Consider the following 21,722-nt stretch of genomic DNA (forward strand, 5'->3'; position numbering starts at 1 on the left):
CCAGTCCTTTCCCTTTCTTGGCTCGGCATAATTGTCCGTGTTTTTTTTCGCTTCTTACGTCATCGCACCTTTGTACCGGCAACCCTCCCGTGTTTTCTTTATTTTTCAATCGCAGATGTCTTTAAAACGTGGGGTTTCCTCGAGCAGCTGTCGTCCTGCTTCGAGGGCGTCTTTGTGTGCCACATTTCGCTCGCGTGGCTCCTTTCCAGACTTCTCTACTACGCCGTATTGGCGCACGCACACGCTTTACACCTTTTACTTTCGAAGAACACGGGCGTAGGTTTCGTAATTTTTGCCGAAAACGCCTCGGCCGAATCGATACTGCTCCGTCGTCTCGTTTTCCATTCGGTAGCGACCACGTCCCGCCTAATTGTCTAATTGGTCTCATGTTTGAATAATTTATTTGTTTGATGCGGAGTCACTCGGCTGATGTCACCTCTCTACGTCCATGGTTCTCGTGAAGACGGGATCTCCTCTCCCCGGATTCGGGTGGGCATTGTGCAATGCGAAACTACTACCTGAGTGCCCATCGAGGTGGACACAAAAAAGGGGAGTTCTGGTAGAACCGACAGACGTTTCCTTTGTGCGACAGCACACGTGTCTTGCAATGCTTCTTCAAAATTTATCGGGCACATATGGTTGGCCGTCTTTAAAGGGAGGAAAAATCCATTCAGGTCGCATGTTTTTTACGGCACCCTTTCATCATTCACAAGGACGTGCAAAAAGCGTTGCGTTCTGGCAAAGTTGACGCCTATGGTCTGACCATCAACTACATATTTAATTGCGCAGTTTCAACGTACGACGCGGTGTACGCAAAATACTGACATAAACACGAGATTTACATAGTTAGTCAGAAGACTTGAAAGGATTAGATTTTGACGTTTACAAACGGTTGATAATTTATGCTGGAGGAGCTCGAAACGAAGCAGATTGCAAAGACAAAGAGGTAGAGTAATTTATGGCTCATATCTCTATCGGATCCGTCCAGCAAGAAAGAATTTTGCGAGATTTTACGTTTTTGCTTGCAAACAAATACTGTATATCGAAAACTGAAGACATTTGAAATTTTCGTGATCGTTGATTGATGGATATGTTTGTCCCTGAGCTTGCAATGTTATTTATTAAATTTCTCATGACAATTCTGCTTTGCGACAGACGAAACGTCAGGTGAAATTTAATAACGAACGTTTAGTGGAAAAAACATCAGTGTGAATTTCAAACAAGGGAGGTAAAAGTGTTGTTTTGACGTAGGCTACAGACACAGATAACGGTATACATTGATAAGGCCTGAAATATCTAGTCATCGTCATTAAATAAATTGAAGGGGGTGTAAATTGTGAACAGTCTCTTGCATTTTTAGAAGCAGCGGATGTAGCTTTTGCAGTCAACAGCCGTCCCACAATTAATTATTATTGTGCTGGGGGCAATTACTCAACCCCCACGTTTTGAATCAATTATGTGTTATTAGATGAAGATAGTTCTCCTGCAATCGACAAGTCTTCATAACAGAATTAAATCTCCTTAAATAGCCGATCGTAAACAATAATAGCATTTTTTATATAACTGAAAATGTAAATTTACCGCTCACGTTGCGCAATCATCATCAATTTGAAGTAATCACGGTTGATTGTTTTGTCGGGTGAACCCCCGAAAATTACCCATAACAAACGTAAATGGTAAATGTCGTTACCATTAAAATGGGTGTGGAAATACAAGGAAATCGACCCGAATAATGAACAGTATAAAAAGATTTCGTATCGGTGTTGGCACAAGGTCATCTTTGACCATGGTTTGACTTTTTTACGATGATGACAGTGAAGAGTTTGGGCTAGGAATCGCCCGCAAGTATTACACGCGGTCAGAATAGCGACACTGTCAGTAGCCTCTTTAGCTCAGTGGTAGAGCACTGGTCTCGTAAACCAGGGGTCGTGAGTTCAAACCTCACAGGAGGCAAGTCAACTTTTTTTTCATTTTTTTTTAATAAAACATACATGTGAGGCGACATTGTAACTGAAGATCTATTGAGATGTATATTTATGTACAACAGGACGCATTTATCAAAAAAATAGGAAAGTAGAAACTTAATTTTTTTATTTTGTGTATTTTATACATATGTATTACCAATGTGCAATGCAATGTGATGCACCACAGCGGACTATACAGAGTTTGATAAATTAAAAATGTTTCGGTGACATTCATTTATAAGAGTGTTTTGGTCAGCGCAAATGGACAGGGCCAGATATGGATTTATTTCCACTCCAAACAAAAACATTTGGATGCTCTATTTTTCCTTAATTTTGCTTTAGGAAAAATTAGACTAAGATTTTTTTATTTTAAAAATGTATTTTGGTCAATCAAATATTGCACAGAATCAAATATATACCGAGTGGAACAAAAGTATCAAATAATCGCTGTAACTTTTTAATTTGAAAAATTATGAAAAAATGTTTAATATAAAAATTGTTTGGTTTATTACCATGCATGACGTTCAACAAAAATTGTCAACATTCTTGATATTGCATTTTATTACTTAGTAAGTTAATTTTATCACCTGTTTTTTTTTAATTTTATTCTTTTTCCCCATAATGGCAAAACTGTATTTATGAATACAGAAAGATACGCTTGTTTGAAAATCACACAAAAAATGTATGGGTGCTATTTAAAAGTTGGTTGCCATAGCAGCGAAACAAAGAAGATAGATAGGAACAAACTAGAAAGACCAGATGATGCAGGATAATACACCAATCAACTTTTATATTAAACATTTTTTCATAAATTGTCATATTAAAGAGTTACAGCCAATATTTGATACTTTTGTTCCACCTGTATACGGGGTGATCAAGAAGGACTGTTTAAGTTGGTAATGCTGAATTTTATTTTTAAATGGTACAACTGGAGTAACTTCCGGTTGTTGACGGCTTCACACTGACAGCCGCATCAGTGACAAGTCAAATTTGACATTTCAATTTAAATTAAACATGCTGGTTAATCGTTCGAGAGAAGAGTTAATAGTTAATTTATGTTTAGAGCAAAATGGGGAGCACTTCGAGAATATAATTAATAATATAATTAATTAATTAACTAAGATTTCTTTTTATTTTAAAAATGTATTTTGGTCAATCAAATATTTCACAGAATAATACATATAGTTCATTTCAGAAATATAATAGTAACGTCGTTGGAATCAAGAAATCGACATGCCGTTCGTCCGTATTTGATATTTGACAGCAAAGCATAATGAGTTGCTTATGTTACCGCCATTGTCAAGAAATTATAGTATTTTCTAGTGTTGGGCATAATCGATATACGTTGTTTTGATAACCGAATAAATCGAAATAATCGCTTTGAATAGTCAAAATATCATTCGACTTTTCAATTATAGATGATGCGCATGCGCAGTTGTGCATTTATTTCGAATTTCTTACGCCGCGCCGAGTCAGACGCACGTCAATAGTTCTATGTTACTCAAATCGTACGATTCGGAGTGAGATGCATAGAGGGACCGACCATCTTAATAGCGCACGTAGCAGAGGCAACGAATTTGTTTGACATGTATTGAAAGGAGATAACTACATACACGTAGTTCGTGTTATAAACTGATACAACTGCCTATATTTTAAAAACAGACTATATATCTCAGATCAAGAGTGCTTGCCTTTGGACGTCATTCGACACATGTGTTTGAATGGAGCAAATTCCAAAGCACTCGATCTGAAATTTATTTGTTTACACAATATAGGTATTGGGTGTTTTTTTAAATTTCACCTCATAGTAGCAGTGTGAATGCACTGTATATACAGGTTAGGGACCATGGATCAGCTGTTTAAATCTTACGACTTACATTTTACACGAGTGGTGCGTTCACAATCGACTTTTCAAGACCTAGTACGAGGTGAAATTTAAAAAAACACCCCATAATTGTATCTCAGAAGCAAACTACTGTCGCGAGCAAAAAATTTTGGTCGTCAATGTCATTTCAAAATTTGGTTAGATTGTCACAAGTTAAAAAAAAATCCCTGCCTGATTATGCTCATGTCAACAAAGTATTCAAAAAAATTTGAATTGTTATTAAAAAAAATGACAATTAATGTCATACAACCTAATGATAGGTTATGATATATACGACCGTTGTACAATGGAACATTTTCCATTGCGTCAAAGCATGATTTTGACGACCAGTTTTTTTGGCTCGCGACAGTACATAATGGTTAAAATCGCCAAAATTGTTTTGTTTCCTTTAATTTATCGTCATACTAAAATTTACCTATTGAAATACATTATATCATACGTAAAGTAATAGTATATTAAAACGTGAGTTTTATAAAAGTTATATGAAGTCAGATTTGCAGCACGACTGCCGCAGGCAGGAGTGCCTGTAAATGACGAGTGCTCTTATGTTTTATAAAACGAGTTTTTTTATGCAATTTTTTCTAATTTGCATATTAAATACATGTTTTTTTTTACAAATAAAATCAATTTTGGTAATTTAGGGAATTTTGTGACAGTTGGTGACACATTTATTTCATGGTTAACATTTAAAGTAAAATTCTAAATTTGAATCTAGACTAAACATAATTGTCATTTTTCGCAAGTGAAATTGCAATTAAAGATGAATTATCCATAAATGCGGCAAATATCAGAGAATACCAGAGTCAATTTGCTGCCGGCAGTGTGTGTTACCAACTGAAAAAAGTTCCTAGATTTCGGATGTATTAATATTCTAGCTTATTAACGCATTCAAAACGAATGCGTTAACAGCTTTGTTAAAACAGCAAATTAGAAAATAGTAGTTTATTTGACGAGTTTGTGTGTAAATTGGGCCTTTTTTGGCACGCGTGGGCCATTTTAAAAGCGAGTGAAACGAGCGTTTTAAAGGCCAACGAGTGCCAAAAAAGGCCCAATTTACACATGAACGAGTTGAATACAACGTTTTTTTGTTCGACGAGCCCCTTAAAGGCTCCAAATCGCTTAAAACCTTTAAAATTAGCTTGACGTTTCGTTTTGACAAGTTGTGACATTTATCAAAATCCGTTCACACAGGAGAAAATTCTCAAATTCTGACAGTGTCGAACAAAAAAATATTTTATCCAATACCTGTTTATTATGAAGTCATAATAATGCCAATTTTGAATATACATACATACATATGTATTATGAGGTCTATAAAACACTAGTGGACTTATGAACCCATAATTAAATTGTTTTTAGAATTAAACAGTTTAGAGAGAATTAAAAACAGCATCTCTGGATTTCTTCGGTAGCAAACTCGATGTGACTTCTTCTACCAGCTTTTAACGCTATAAAATTTTTGGGTTTTGATGAGGTTTTAATAACTGTTACAGAAGGAGATGTTGGATAAAACTATGTATGACACTCGTGCCTTAACAGCAAATAAGTCACTCAAGAAAAATTAGCCCACTCGAGCAGGCTCTCATGGCTAAACATTTCTTTTGTGACTTATTTGCCTTATAAGACACTTGTATGTATCATAAATAGCTATTATCGTTTTTAATCTCAAAATGGTACCAAAAATTCATGCAATAGTATATTAAAATACAAGTTTCATAAGACCAGTCTTGAAGCACGAATTCAAGATTAAAAAACGAGTGGCTTAGCCACGAGTTATTTTAAAGAATGAGTGCTTCAAGGTCTTATGAAACGAGTTTTTTATACTATTTTTTGTAATTTGCCCTTTTTAAGCCGTTTTTAAACAAAAATGTTTACTTTCCTCGATTTAGGGATTTTTGTGGCGGTTGGTAATGTCTCAATTTTAAAAGTGAAAATTTGATCAAGTCTTCAAAGTCACCTTTTGTTTTATTCAAATTCTGTCACAAAACACGAATATGGAAAATAATCTTTCATGTACGCCCGCTGAAATACGTGAAATTGCCAAAAATACGGTCGCGAATTTGTTGATTGATAAATCCTGATAAATAATTCTTTGCACATTTTGTAATTTAGACTGACACGCATGACAGATCAAGCTTTGCCAACCTAAAAATTTTCGTAAAATGTTCCGTGAAATAATGGCTATAAGGACATCCCAAATGATGACGTCGCGTTCGTTAATATGTCTATTAGAGAATCAAAATGGAGGCAAATTACAAAAAGTAACTTTTAAAATTATCTTCCGAAGTGTCCAAACATTTTGGACTTAACATAGTTTGCTTGTGAAGTACAAGTATGTACTTATTAATTATTATAAGTTTTTATGTGTGTCCATGATTGTGTGGTTCAAGTTGGGTGGCTCAAGTTCACTGCTATAAAAAACTGTTGCTAAAATTTTTGTCGGCATTTTTTTATAAGAAACGGGAAATTGATTTGCGCCGGTCCTCTTCCCTCGATTTTAAACAACGAATATGTGACGCTGTATCATTTCGTGTATCGTTTGCCTAGAGCCGGTCCTGCGAGCAAAAATTCCTCCGACCTCTTACGCAGATTGTTATTTCCTTTGTGAAAAAGGTGAATGATATCGTCTCGTGAAAAAGTCCAATTCCATCATGAGTTACTTTTACCCGGAATAGTCCCGTTCGAGATCGTTTCCTGCATGCGACAGCCCGCTTTGAAGTCTAATCCGGGCTGTTCCTGGGAATCTCCGGTGGTGCATCAATTCTGAGCAGGATCCGGCGGTTGCGCATCCCATTTTTGGTGGAACCGTCCGTTGCGTATCCGGAGGGTTAGTGCGTAGCAGAATGCGTTAAGAAGATTGATCCGTCGGGGGAAAACAACGTGGCTGCATTATCGACTGGATGAATTAACCGGGTCTGGTTCTACGCGCAAGTCCCGAATCCTGAATGGAACACGGCAAGGATGAGATGAAAACTCGGGAGGGCTGTTCGACGGTGGTACTTTTGTTCGGCTGAAGGTCTAGACGGGGATCGAGGAATCACCATTATTCTTGTTCGCCTGCTGTAACGTCGATTAACGTGCCCAGATCCTATCTACGCCCACGTATACACCTATCCAAACATCCATCTCGACAATGGTCGGGATTTATTAGCATGGGACGTAAAACTGCCGCGATTATTATTGACGATGCTTGACCGACCATCAAACGTTTTATCGACTTGTAATTGCGATAGTCGTTTGCGTTTTCACGACTCCCCCATAAATCCACGCCCATCCATCATCCTGGGGGAACGGGTTCGACCAGCGCCGACCGTCCATCGCGGATCTTGAACCATTTCGCCATTAGGTAGGAATTTGATAGGCCAGCCTAGCGGTATATTCTAATTAATTATAACTGAAGCGGTAGCCACGGGCCCGGTGGCCAAAATTAGCAACCTGATTGTTGTTACAGTTAATACGGTGCGTGCTTCTGAAACGGCAACATCCTGAAATAATTACATTTTTTCACATCTGATTAACAAAAAAAAATGTATCAAATGAGTAATGCGAAGTAATACGAAGTGACCACCTACCTCGGCATGACTCGCGAGTTACATCAGATTACTCAGAAGATATAACACCTACACTGAATATTACACGGAGTTGATAAAGTTTCACACCACAACAAACAGAGGAACTCTCAACTTTGAAGTGTTAAACTGGTCGGAGCCTTGTGCCAACGTAATGACGCCTCTCGCCTAGACGACGATGACCAAGTACCACTTTAAAGGGTTTTGGAACAGTATGCATCAGAAATGCACGTTGCATTTTTAAATGCATCAGAAAGAGCGTTTATACGTAATGCAAATAGAAGAGCGAAGGAAACGGACGAAGCTGCAGTTTTTATGGCAGGCAGTATAATTTCAGGAGCAGGATGACTCCCTTGCATCCCTTCGGCAGCGAAAGCAGATAGAGAGACAGTGGCAGAATGGTGGTGGTCCGATCAATATACGGAACCCCCCTCACGGGCACTGGTATTGATTGTAGGTGTCACAGAAGCGAGCTGGACCTACCCCGCAGTCCTGGGAACGATCCACACAGCGGAGAATTGATTTAGGAAGATTGCGCCGTAGTCCGACTCCGTCGCAGGATTTTCGTCCAGATTGAAATCATACATCAAATTTCAATATGAGGGGATTTCGACAAGGAAACGAACAAAAACACCCAGAGAATGTAATCGCCATCAATGGCCATAATAAAAAGGAAGTGCGTTCTACTCTACCATTAGAGAAGAATGATCGCGTAGCTATTTCAGGTAGAAATTTTACCACATCGAAGTTGTACGATGTTGAATAATTGAAGAAGCGTGTCGTTCATTTGGAGTTTTTTACTCGGCGCGAACCCCCAGTGTTTCTATTCAATTATGGATATTATCGACGTTTTCTTTAATTATGGGTGTGTTGCAGATGACGTCAAATCGGCGACTATTTTTACCTCTAACTTAATAAATTTATTCAGGTTTAACAGGTAGTGCTTGTTTGGGTATCCGTTTTCTTTATCTGACCGTTTAATCGATCACTATTGCTAATTTAATTGGATGTAAAAAGAGGACTGTCATTTTTGTATTGTTAATTTAACACGGACCACCATCACCTGCTCTTTACGTAATGAAATCGGCTAATCGAACATGTGCACATTTATAAGTAAAAATCTATTGCTACGTAATAAGAAAATTTTTAAATATTTAATCTAAACGTTGTGCTAATTTATTTTTATTTCAAAGATGTTTATAAGAGACAAAAACAAACTTATTTTTACTCTTATTCTACAAAAATAGAACAAACAATCCGAGATTTCATAAGTACAAGGGTTATGTAAAGAAAGAAATTGTTTTGCCGATCAAGTGCTGTTGTCGTATGTAATCCGCGTTTGTATTACACTTATACATGTCTTACTTGAACTTATTTTTTAAATGCTAAGACGCTAAAAATGGTTTGTTTAAAGATCAATTAATTAATAACTGTTGAAATTTTTATCGACAGTTTCATGTTTTTCAGAAATTGAAAAAAAATTTATAAATGTCAAAGTACCATTTCGTCACTCAGTAACTGTTTTACGAAACGATTAAAAAAAATAAGCATCTTATCAATAAAGTATCACCGTGATTAAAACGGATGTTTGTGAAAAACTTTCAAGAATCGTAAACGATTCAGTTTATACATTTTTTCACGTTTTTTAGAAAATGTTATAAGGAAAATTACAGTCTCGTCGTAAACATTTTCTTGTTTATAAAAATATATTGGGTGATTCAAAATGATTGTGGCCAAGTATGGCAACTATGTACGAAAATGTATGTGGCAACTGTGTGGATGAGGTAGAGTTGTCATTTGTATGACATTTCATAAGCGTGCATTTGATTTTTTTGATATCATTACACATTACACAGTTTTCAAAATTGCGCGACTATGAACTGTCAAAGAAATATCAACTCTACCCTACCCACACAGTTGCCACATAAATTTTCGTACATAGTTGCCATACTTGGCCACAATCATTTTGAATCACCCAATACTTACTTAGTAATTATTTTGCGATATAAATTTTATGTAAAGTAAAATCGTATAGATGTGAATTGTCAAAATGACGTTTGGTTGGTATTAACTAAAATGACTAGGCGCGCATCTCGGGATTTTTGAATTTAAGTTGTTGTTCTGGCGCCAATCATCAAACGTGACAGGTAGATTTATACAAGTTATAAATTCAAACATTTTATTGAAAGAAAAATGAGTTCACAAAAGAACGAACATTGCTTTCCGCAAAAGAAAAAGTGTGGGTGGTTAACTGCTACAATGAATTGCAATTTAATTATTATTATAATTCCATTTTCTGGAGTATAACCTCACTCTTAGCATTTGACATACGTCTCAGCAAAAACAGTAAAATTTTTTTTTACATTTTTTAGCGGTAGTCAATGAATTTTTAAAAACTTTGACATCTATAACGATTTTACTTTAATGTCTGTATGATCGTTGTTTTCATTTTTTGACGTTGTTGACGTATTTCAATTTTGAACGATTGTTACCTACTTCCAAATTTCGATTGTAACACTACGCATTTTTTTACATAATTATAGTAATGGTAACAGACTTGTACGATGTATGTATGTATCAATCAGACATAATTTTATGGAAAATGACTGGAGGAGTCGTGGCCGTTTCTTTTAATGTAAAAATAAATGATGTACTCGTAAGTGTATTTATTCCTACCTATTAATTGTGATGATAATACATCTTCCATCTCAAAAATTTGCATGAAGCAATGATTAGAGATAACGGAATCTGATCGGTAAAAAAACTGGAAAGTGTAAAAAGATTAAGAAAAAATTTTCGCAGGTTTTTCCGTTTTACCGTACGTACTCGTAGGTGTTTCTTGAAAATGTTTATAAAAAAATAAATGGAAGCGCAAAAACTAGAAGTTGTCAGAAGTGAAAGATAAGGAGTGAAAAACAAGATATTTTGCAAAAGTCAGTTACCTGGAAGGAATTATTTTATCTGATCCGAGTACACAGTGGAATGAATGCCTTCGAGTAGATTATCTTGTGACTGAAATTACTAAGGCACTATCAAAAAACTGATCCCACGTAACAGCATCAGCAAAACGAGTGAAGGGTTCAAAGGATCCAGCATTAAAATCGTGACGGGGATACAGACGACAGATGTTTAATTCGTCCGTGCTAGCAATTAAAAAGGACGAACGTGCCTGCATGTTGACACACCGAGGATGGGCGACAACCCACTTCTGTAAGGCCTTATTAATTAGAAGGATCGATCTTACGCTACGCTATCGATTGCGTTTCTTGCGTTAAATGATGTCGCTCGCGCAGTGCGAAGGTGTAAACCGGCGGTCGCTCCTGTGGGCAGAATTGCGGTTTCTTCGGCGGCCCAAAGGACGTTTAAAACATGAAATAACGCGGTTACTCCACTTTGCTGGAGAATGCCTACCCCGTCGGGGGTTATGTTTTATTTATCGGTTTTGCAGGAACCGGTTTAACGGCAAGAGACCGCAGTGGTAATCACGTATTCGTCTCGCATTTGCGACGTTTCGAATCCTGTCACGTTCAGGTTCTCGCTGTGCAATTCGTGGAAGTTTCATACTGGTCGCTCGTCTCACTCTATAAAATCCCGTGTTCGATTGGCCGAAACAAAAACTTTGTAAAAGGGGCCATAGAGAAAGAAATATTTGGTGACGTGAGGCGGCACGGACGCCGCCGGAATAAAAACGTTGTCGTTTTATTTTTCCGAGTGTTGCAGTATCAATTCCAGAAATACGAAACTCGTTAATTTCGTCATCGTTCTGATTCACGATTTGCAAATGACTAGGCGAACGTTGTTGTCCTTGGAGTTTGCAAAGCCGACAAGGAATTTTTTTGCTAAGTGTGTACACAAACCATTTGCGTACATCGCCGTTTATCTTCTCTTATTTTCCTATTTGGATTAAGCTGTTAATTGGCCAGAGTACACACAACCTGGAGGTGCTTACGCAATTGGAAGGGGCGAAGAGATGTGGTGAGTGACACCTACCTCCTCGGAGACGGCTCGCAGCCTACGAGGAAAGTGGGTGAAGCAATGCGAGAACGAATTGGGTCCCGCCATCCACAAATACTCCTGCCTCGTTCTTTTGTTGTTCAACAACCAATTTGTCACCCCTTCAGGATTTAGGCCGTCGCCTTTCGAATAACGATGCCATATCGAGGACGCAGGACAATTCCAATATGTCCATAAAATCATAAGTCGTAAATTGGCCTGTTCCCGTGGGCGTGTTAACAGTCACTATTCGACACGAAGCCGTGCATTTTTAATATTAATTTGGCGAGCATGCAACCTGCTCTCCTGCACGCAACCTGTCCAAGTGCGTGACATCATGGCATTCTTCGTGATCGTCTACCGATAGCGTGACGATTCACAGTCATGTTAACGCATAACCCCTAGCATTAGACAGTTGCCGCACCAGAAAGCCCAAGAAAAAAGACGTTTCCTTGTCAGAATCGACGGTGCCACGGGGTGGGATCTTCATTAAGAAAGTGGTCTTCCCGAAAGGCATCAAACAATTGGAACCGGTGCTGCGGTGCTCTTCATGTTACCAACCGGTCACAGTGTCGTGACCACGGCGAATTAAATGCAATCTGCATATGTGAACCGTTGGTGTATTTACTCGACAAGGGCTTTGTCGTCATGCAAGTGGGACTGATAAAAATAAAACTCTTTTAAAATAGAGTTACGACCTCGTGCACGCCAGCCGCATCCATATTTTTATTCGGCGTTTTTTGACAACGAACTAAATCGAGTGAGAAATGTGGGAAATTTTCAGGGAATGAGAAGCCGGAGCAATTCGCAGGATAACAAACGGATGTACAATCTGATCATTGTATATTGGAGGTTATGTGAATCTTACGTTCTTAGTCAAGTTCTCTAAAACAATAAGCCATTGTGTAATGTGTTTTTTCACATGAAGATGCTTTTTGTAGAGTACTCACTATTAAAACTATTGTTGTACGTTGTTACGGCCAGCAGGCCGTCACAAAAGACACCCCTACCAAAGGGTGAGTTAGGGCGCCTGCGCATCTGGTAAGACCAGAAATGGTAAAAACAACATTGCACATTCACCCACCAACCACTCCAACCAGCAAACTGTACCATTTTATTAAAATAAACGTAGTTATTTAAGGGTTCACTTTCTTTGATTGAACTTCGAGTGTTAGCGTTCGTATAAAGTCGCATCCGCGGACAAACAAAGCTTTGCGGTGTGAACATTGGTCCTTCGAGCCGGATTATCAGAATCCTAATCAAAATCAAGGTACGAGCCACAACGAGGTCAACCAGCAGAAGGAAGCAGCCCTACCAGCAGGAGAAAGGTCAGTCCTAATTTCCTCATCCTACAATTACCATTACACGTTTCTATCGAGTCAGAAGAGCACTCATTTTCATTTTTTATCATTATATTAATGTAAATTATCACATCATCATGGTGGGAGGTCAAAGTAATTCCGACAAACTCAAGCGCAAACGCGAAGAAATCAAACAGCGTTTAGCCAGAACTTTCAAATTTGTTGAAGATTTCACATCAGACCAAAACATAAATTCAATTAAAACGCGAGAAAACGCCGTTCGTGATGCCCTTGATGAGTTTAATAAGGTGCAAGAGCAGATTGAAGATAACGTTTCAATTGCAGAACTCGAAGCTCAGACAAATGAAAGAATCGAATTTGAAAATATATATTTTGAGACGATGACTGCGATTGCAACCGCGATTGAAAGTTACGACAAAACAAAAGTAGCCGCGACTAACAATAATCAGAATTCGACCGCGATACAATCACACCAAAACTCGAAAATTAATTTACCGGTAATCCAAATACCTGAGTTTAGCGGCCATTTCGAAAAGTGGTTATCGTTTCGCGATGTATTTCAGTCGTTAATACACAATAACAACAATTTAAACAGCATCGAAAAAATGCACTATCTCAAATCATCATTATCTGGCGATGCACTTCACACAATCGAAAATCTCGCCATTAGCGGAGCGAATTACGATGAAGCATGGTCTCTTTTAGAAAAGCGATATGGTAACGAACGATTAATTGTACAAGCTCATATCCGAAAAATACTCAATTCGCCGGCAATAAACAAATGCACAGCAGCTTCACTGCGGCAGCTGTCGGATGACGTTCGATCCAATTTAGCAGCCCTTAAGGCGTTAAATAGGCCTGTGCAACATTGGGATGATATTCTTGTCACAATAATACCGGATAAACTTGACTTCCACAGCAACCGCGAATGGCAAAGCAAATTAGGTAATGAAATGCCCGATTCAAAAACTTTGTTAGATTTTTTAGAAAGTCGGTATCAACATGTAGCTTCCATAACGGCAAGCAGCGCTAATCAAACTTCACAGGAAAAATCTGGTCAAAATAAATCATCTAAACATCAGTCGTCATCAAATAGCGTAATAATAAACAAACAATCTTGCGCCTTTTGTAAGAAAACTAACCATTCGTTACACCAATGCACGTCATTTTTAAGGCTAAGTACGGATGAGAAATTAAAACAAGTCATCAGTTTAAAACTTTGCGAAAACTGTCTCCGGAGCAATCACAGCACAGCTAACTGTAAATCAAATAATACTTGTCGCGATTGTAAAAGCCGTCATCACACGTTATTACATGGGACAAAGACCCAGATTAACGATTCAGTTCCTTCAACCAGCACGGTGAGCCATTGCAACGCACAACATTCCGAAAATTTGTTATTAACCGCCGTGGTCTTAGTAAAAGATTGCCACGAAAAATATCATCAGTGCAGAGCTTTGCTGGACGCAGGGTCTCAATCAAACTTTATAACGAGACATTTAACAAACAAACTAAAACTGAAAACAATTCCGATCACACACAAAATTATTGGAATAAACGCTCAACCGAGTAATGTAACGGAATCTGTAAATATCAACATAAAATCCATCTGTAGCGATTATGGCTCAAACTTAAATTGCTTAGTTCTGAGTAAAATAACAGGTAACTTGCCGCTAGCCTCGTTCTCAAAGGAAGGTTTAAGAATTCCCCAACATTTGGAGCTTGCCGACAAAGCGTTTAATGTTAAGGGCCCTATAGATTTATTACTCGGTACCGGATTATTTTTATCACTCTTGAAAGATGGGCAAATTTCATTGCAAAACGGACATCTGCGTTTGCAAAATACCCACTTAGGGTGGGTTCTCGGGGGCCAACTACACCTTCAAGGATTAGGCACAGTCTCGACAAACAATGTGTCCATAAATATGGACAATCTTAACAGCTTAGTCGGCCGATTCTGGGAGGTAGAGGGCTATAAACCTCTTTGTTCAAACAATTTTACCAAGGACGAAATAAAAACCGAAAATCATTTTATACAAACATTTCAAAAAGACGTTACGGGAAGATTTATCGTAAAATTACCAAGTAGAAATGACGTAATCGAACTGGGTGATTCTCATAATCTAGCAAAAAAACGGTTTCTCAATTTAGAATCGAAACTAATCAAAAATAAACAATTTCAAATTGATTATGGGAATTTCATCCGCGAATATCGTAATTTAGGACACATGGAGAATGTACCATTAATCGAAAAAAACAACCCTGATTGCTATTACCTTCCTCATCACGCAGTATATAAGAATTCTCTAGATTCAAAAAAAATCCGAGTGGTGTTCGACGCCAGCGCGAAATCCAATAACGTAATTGTAAAGTCAATTCAAAAAAGGTCGTTCGCTGAAGAATATCATCAACTGTCCACGGGCGGCGGAATTCAGAAAAACAGCACCATACGTAATCTAAGTCCATTCCTAGACGAAAATGGTGTAATCCGAGTTGGCGGTAGAATTCGAAACGCAAACTTAGCATACAATCAGAAACACCCGGTTTTAATACCAAAAAATCATAACGTCACGGAAGCCATCATACGTCATTTTCATGTAAAAAATTTGCATTCAGGCACACAATCAACGTTAGCATCCATCAGACAGCAATATTGGCCCATCGCAGGCCGCAACAAAATAAAACAAATTATACACAAATGCATCTCGTGTTTCCGAGCGAAACCTATTATCGCACAACAGAAAATGGGAGATCTACCGGTTAAAAGACTAGAACCGGCCAGACCGTTCATAAATTCCGGTTTAGATTATTGTGGTCCGATTCTGATTAAGACACATCGCGGGCGCGGAAAGCAAAAAACAATTAAAGCTTATGTCTGTTTATTCATTTGTCTGAGCACAAAGGCTATTCATATTGAATTGGTTTCAGACCTCACTGCTGACACCTTTTTAGACGCATTAAAAAGATTTGTTTCTCGCCGCGGTACCGTCAAATCTATCATTTCCGATAACGCCACAAATTTTATCAAGGCCAACAAAGACCTTATTGACCTCCACCAGTTTTTTCAAAATTCTGAAATCTCACGTAAACTTGTAACGACATTGAGTAACGAGAACATTCAATGGAAATTCATTCCTCCTCGAACACCGAACTTTGGGGGGTTGTGGGAAGCTGGCGTCAAATCCGTCAAATATCATATAAAAAGAGTCGTCGGAGAAACAGTTTTAACTTATGACGAGTTATATACTCTTCTGACTCGCATAGAAGCATGCCTAAATTCCCGCCCCCTCGTCCCCATGTCCAACGATCCCAACGACCTTACGGCCATCACACCGGGGCACTTCCTCATTGGCGAAGCGCTAACAGCACCGTTGGAGCCCGACCTCACCGAACTCAAAATCAATCAGCTGTCTCGACACCAACTTTTGGAGAGATTAAGGCAACACTTCTGGAAAAGGTGGAGAACAGAATACCTGTCCTATCTACAAGGCCGCACAAAGTGGCAGTCACCATCGCCGTCCCTGCAGCCCGGTGATTTGGTCCTGCTAGTGGAAGACAACGTTCCCCCGCTCTGCTGGCCCTTAGGCAGAATCCAGCAGGTGCACCCTGGAAGCGACGGCAACGTTCGAGTGGTCACCGTCAAAACCAACAGAGGGACATACAAACGTGGTGTGAGAAAAGTGTGTGTGCTTCCAATCGAAAGTCATTATTAATTACTATCAGTGAAAAGTGTGTGCTTCCAATCGAAAGTCATTATAAACCATTATCAGTTTCGTGCATGCCATTCACATAATAGTGTTAGACGTATCATTATTGTTTTCAATCATTTTTTTTTTCCGTGTAATCTAATGTAATTTATCCCCCCCATTTTTTTGCTTTGCTATATCTGTGTACACATGTATAATACTTAAGTATCTGTATATGTATTTTGAACCCCCTACGGGATTTCAAGGGCGGCGGGATGTTACGGCCAGCAGGCCGTCACAAAAGACACCCCTACCAAAGGGTGAGTTAGGGCGCCTGCGCATCTGGTAAGACCAGAAATGGTAAAAACAACATTGCACATTCACCCACCAACCACTCCAACCAGCAAACTGTACCATTTTATTAAAATAAACGTAGTTATTTAAGGGTTCACTTTCTTTGATTGAACTTCGAGTGTTAGCGTTCGTATAAAGTCGCATCCGCGGACAAACAAAGCTTTGCGGTGTGAACATACGTAATCAAATTATCATACAAAGAAGAATACCACCAGTTGCTACTCCAGATGCATGCATTTGCACTCATCAATTTTGCCTTACCCGCTGATACACTGCACCGTAGGTCTTTCACGATTTCTTACCCAGATTTATTCCGTTCACGTAGTCAAAGTTGCGCTTACTTTACCAGAAAACCATTCGTGAATTGGATAAATTCTATCACAGTGCATTACATACAGTAGGTTTCTGTTAATTTAAGAACACGAACGTAGTCTTGGATCACAGCTAAAGATAATAATTTTTCTTCTTTGACTTTTGTTACTAAATTTGAAGCCTTCAACATAATGGGCGCCTTTATCTTCATCCGCATTTTCTTAGAAAGATTTATTTGATCTCCATTACATCCTCGTACTTCCAAAAAACCATTTTGAAAGCGAACTCTATAAACACTAAAGAATTTGTGCACCTTCCTCTGCACCAAGTTTCTTGGGACCATGGACATGGGTCAAAGCCGAAATTAACATTTGTGTACTTCATAATTTTGAACCAACCTCGAACAATAATCTTTCGTGATTTTTCCGTAAGGCTTTTATGATCAACTTTGTTTGTTCTTGTCGAAATCTGCTTTTAAACAAAATTTTTTAAACTTGTGAATCAATTACACCTTCGCTTGCATTAAATCTGGTTAATTTAAGATATTTTGCAAGTTGCAAGTACAAACAGTTTCGAGAGTAAAGCGAACAATGGGGCAGCAGCTCGGGGCAAATCTTTCAAGTTTGAATGTTGAAGATCCGAGCTAGGAACTTTGTGCCGAGAATGCGGCCTACACTTTCAAAGGGTTTGATGGTCGTGAGGATCAAACGTTCGTGTGATAACAAGAAAGTAAATTAATTTCCATTCTTCTTGGCAAGGAAGTGAACATCCTGTTTTTGAAATTCCTGCTGGCAAGGAACGGGAATAAACAGGCGGCTGCATAGCATTGTCCTGGAAATTGGAAGTGATCGTTCTCCGATGCCCGATCGTGATGGACGTTCCGTCTTGCGTTTGATGTGCGTGTAGCATCGCACAAAGAAAGAATCCCCGACGTCTGCACGATGGGTGTTAATTAACCTTTCTCGATTACAAAACAACTTTCCCAGACATTGTCCGAAGGTCTTGTGCATTGTACAGCCGTGGCGTTCCGCTCTTATAAACAGGCGACCTTCCTCTTGTCTTTCGGTTCCCGCCTGTGAATTTACAAATTTACGTCTGCACGCTCCGCGACCACGGAGTCTACGCTTGGTTGGTTATTTTCAGATAGGGCAGATAAGGAACGACATTTGAATGAATTTCAGTCAAATGAAAACACAATTAACGCATACATAATGAGGAGGATTCGTTCCGGACGGCAAACGTTGTTAAACGATGCCAAGCATCGTTTAACAGCGCAGGAGTATTGTTTTCTTGATGCTATACCTACCAAGAATTTTTTTCCGTTCTCGGAAGGTTTTACAATTTTTTTGATCGACTCTCCTATTAGTTATGCTCGCGTCCGTCAGATTCACGTCCAAATCGTTTAGAAAACACGATCGCTTCAAGGACACGCTTTGATTGAATTATTTATTTGATGAGAGGTTTGCTGGAAGTGCATGGCACATCCTCTTCGTGATGTAATTTCCAACGGGAAAAAGATAATTCTTCTTCCCAACAAAGACTACCAGTGTTGGGTTTGACTCGATCTCTTAAGAGAGTCTTTGTTTCACTTTCTCACTTCGAAAGGATCAAGTAATTTTTTTTTTATCAAATGGTACAAGGTGTGTTCAATTTTAAATCTCCTGTATCATGAGTGCGACCTCAACCTCAGGTTTTTGCACCATCATAACGATTAAGCCGCAGCAAAAAATTATCTAATCTAAATGATTGTTTTGATGTTCTCACGTAGTAACAAGTAAGATACGTGAAATTATCTTACACGCTCTAACGCATAGGTGTGGTACTTGTTAAAAATGTATTTGGACTACAGATTTATTTGCTTTGATGTAACTTCGTACTAGATCAAACATTTTAACGTGCGATCTAATATTCCGCAACTGATACCTTGGAATATTAAAATTTGGCGGCATAACAAACTGTTTGGGATTAACACGTACAAAATATTATTTTTAGACAAATTAGAAATTCCGTTTTATCTTCCATCGTGGCTGTGAATACTGACACGCACAAAATATGCGTTAAGTAAACCAGATCTTATCAAATGGCTTATAATCCCACAAGATAAATTATTATTAAAAGTTGCGTATATACATTCTTTTATAAGGACAGGTTGAAATATTATGGTAAACATAAATCATAGAAAAATTTAATTTTTGGAATTTTTATTCTCAAATTGTACCTGTGTATGTACATACTTGTTTTTTCTTTGTTTGAATTTTAAGAATGTGGTCTTTTGTACCAGAACAAGGAGACTTGGAGCTATTTATCTAAAATTTGGAACAAGGTGTTTGCGATATTTATTCTAGATCTAAGTTGTTGTTTGAACATACCACAACAAAACGGCAAGCAAGGCAAGGTTTGACCTAGAGCAGGAATTAGACGTAAATCTGTTTAAATCATCGTCAGTCGGTATTTTGTTGACGTTCAATAGCTGAGTAAACCCTTTTCAAAAACTCTAGTTTTTGCAATTTTACATAATCGATTTCAACTTAATTTTGAACTCTTAATAAGACACACAATCACAATTTAATAAGATTCACACCATCACAGTTTATTTTTGTTTTTGTGTACATATTTAATTGTATCTAGTGTTTATCTTCAAAGTTGGCGTTCAAGAGTCGATTGTGAACGTAGTTCCGGACAATAAAAAACCGTACACTTTTTTACATTGTACAATTTGCGTTTTTTTGACATTGTGATTTATGCCAAACGTCTATAAATAGGTTAGGTGGTAAATGTTAGTTGATAGACGAATGACACTAATGATAATGGTGACATTAGCGGACAAATTAGAGATTAGAGCCTCATTTAAGCAGCTAAATATTTGGCGAATTTTGAGCAAGAGTTGTACTATTTTTTATTGTCCGCAACTGTACCATTTGTTAGTCTGCAAAGTAAAAACACAAACAACCCAAAAAGTGAGGTTAGATTTCAACAGATGATCCGTGATCTGTAATTCGTGGTGCGTTCACAAGCTACTCGTCAACTTTATTTTCGAAAAGGTTGATGCAAAAACAAATATTTGTTTCTAAAGGTAACTGTTTTTGACTTTGCTGTAAAATTTGTGTGTTGTGTAACGTAGCATTTTCGCTAGTTAGTAACGATAATTTTTTAAAATGAATTGCAACGAGATGTGTTTGTTATTGCGTTAAAAATTAATTGGACACATAATGAACGGGTACGGCCAACCGTAGCATTATTTCATTAGTAACAAAATAAATTTTATTCAATTATTCAGACCCGTTGCCTTACATTCTCACGTAAAGTCTAAAAAGCGCGACGCTTATTATGTCGTTCAGTCATAAACAATACAACTACTGTTGTAAAAAAAGAAAAAAGCGTAAAATTTAAGTTCTTTATTTTGAAATTATTTACACCAACTCGTCGCAGGAAGAATATTTTAATTAAATGCCGTAGTTTTTACGTAATGGTGCACGAGGAGTAACAGTTGCATTGGTGTCGCAAAGGTCAAAAGAGAGAATATTTGTCATTTCTTCCTTGAGTTGTTTAAATGACATTATTCAGTTAGCACGTCTGTTCCATTGCAATCGATGTCAAATTAATTTTCTTAAATGTATTTGCTTTTGTGAAGGAGACATAAATCTCGTAAGAATGTTGTGTGAATTATTGTGAAACGAAGTGTACTCAAGTGAATACCTTTCGGGTTTTAACCACCACTCAAATAACATTCCTCGGACGCTTAAATGCAAACTTGACATTCATGTAAAAACAAAGTTTGCGATGTTACTAGTAAAAACACCCGGAACATGACTGTTGCATTAAATTTAAACGCTGCATGCTTTAAAATTACAACTCTTGAGCTGGTGTAGCGTGGACATAACTCCTTTATGCAAATGTGTTGAATATTGTTGCCGTTTATTCAACGTTTTGAACTATCGCACCGATAAGTCCGGTATAAATTTGTGAATGTAATGTTTCCAAAGTTGGCTTTTTTTGTAATTTAAAAATCTAGTTTCTGCGGAAAATGCTTTACAATATTGAACACCTGTTACCTCGAGTCGACTCTCATTTTCATAAGAGACGCACTTCCAGGCTCAATTTCCATGAAATTCGCCGTTTTAATTTTAATACTTGCATAAATGAGTTTTGTAATCACACATCTGTGGAGTAAACAGCGTCTGCGGCGAGGAATTTCAAGCCTTTTGTGTTTTAGTCGGAATCAATAGAATCTGGTGCGAACGGATTTTTTTCTAATTCGGAAGAGTCTAGTTACCGGAGTGCCAGGGGGTTGGTTAATTTTCGCAAATCGGATTTTTGTCGGCGCGGCCAAAAAAACAACCCTGTGGGTCATTTATATTCCGGACTCGGGATCAATAGAGGCGCTTTTCCGTATTCCGGGCAGGTTCCCGCCGTGCCAGAGCAAGGCTCCGTCGTTCCTGTGGGAAACTTCACGCGGCCATTCTTTCTTCATTAGTTTTAAGATAGATTTGTTTCATTTTTTAGCCCCCAACGCGCAACCCCTACCAGCGACTCGTGCATTTAAATTGGCTTTTTCGAATAGATACGTCAAGGGAACGGGAAGCTGTGATTGGAAATTACGCCCATCGGTGAAAAAGCGGTGCATGATGGACTTTTAT

General features: G+C 38.2%; 1 protein-coding gene and 1 non-coding gene across 3 annotated transcripts in view; both read left to right on the forward strand.

Moving 5' to 3' along the window:
• Nucleotides 1-21,722, forward strand: part of LOC138133809 (serine-rich adhesin for platelets-like) — a 53,269-nt gene that overhangs the window by 3,087 nt on the left and 28,460 nt on the right. The window lies entirely within an intron of this gene.
• Nucleotides 1,882-1,953, forward strand: TRNAT-CGU (transfer RNA threonine (anticodon CGU)). The gene has a single exon. It is a non-coding gene; the product is annotated as a tRNA-Thr (tRNA).

The sequence above is a fragment of the Tenebrio molitor genome, chromosome 6 (assembly GCF_963966145.1).
Source record: "Tenebrio molitor chromosome 6, icTenMoli1.1, whole genome shotgun sequence".
Taxonomy (NCBI): domain Eukaryota; kingdom Metazoa; phylum Arthropoda; class Insecta; order Coleoptera; family Tenebrionidae; genus Tenebrio; species Tenebrio molitor.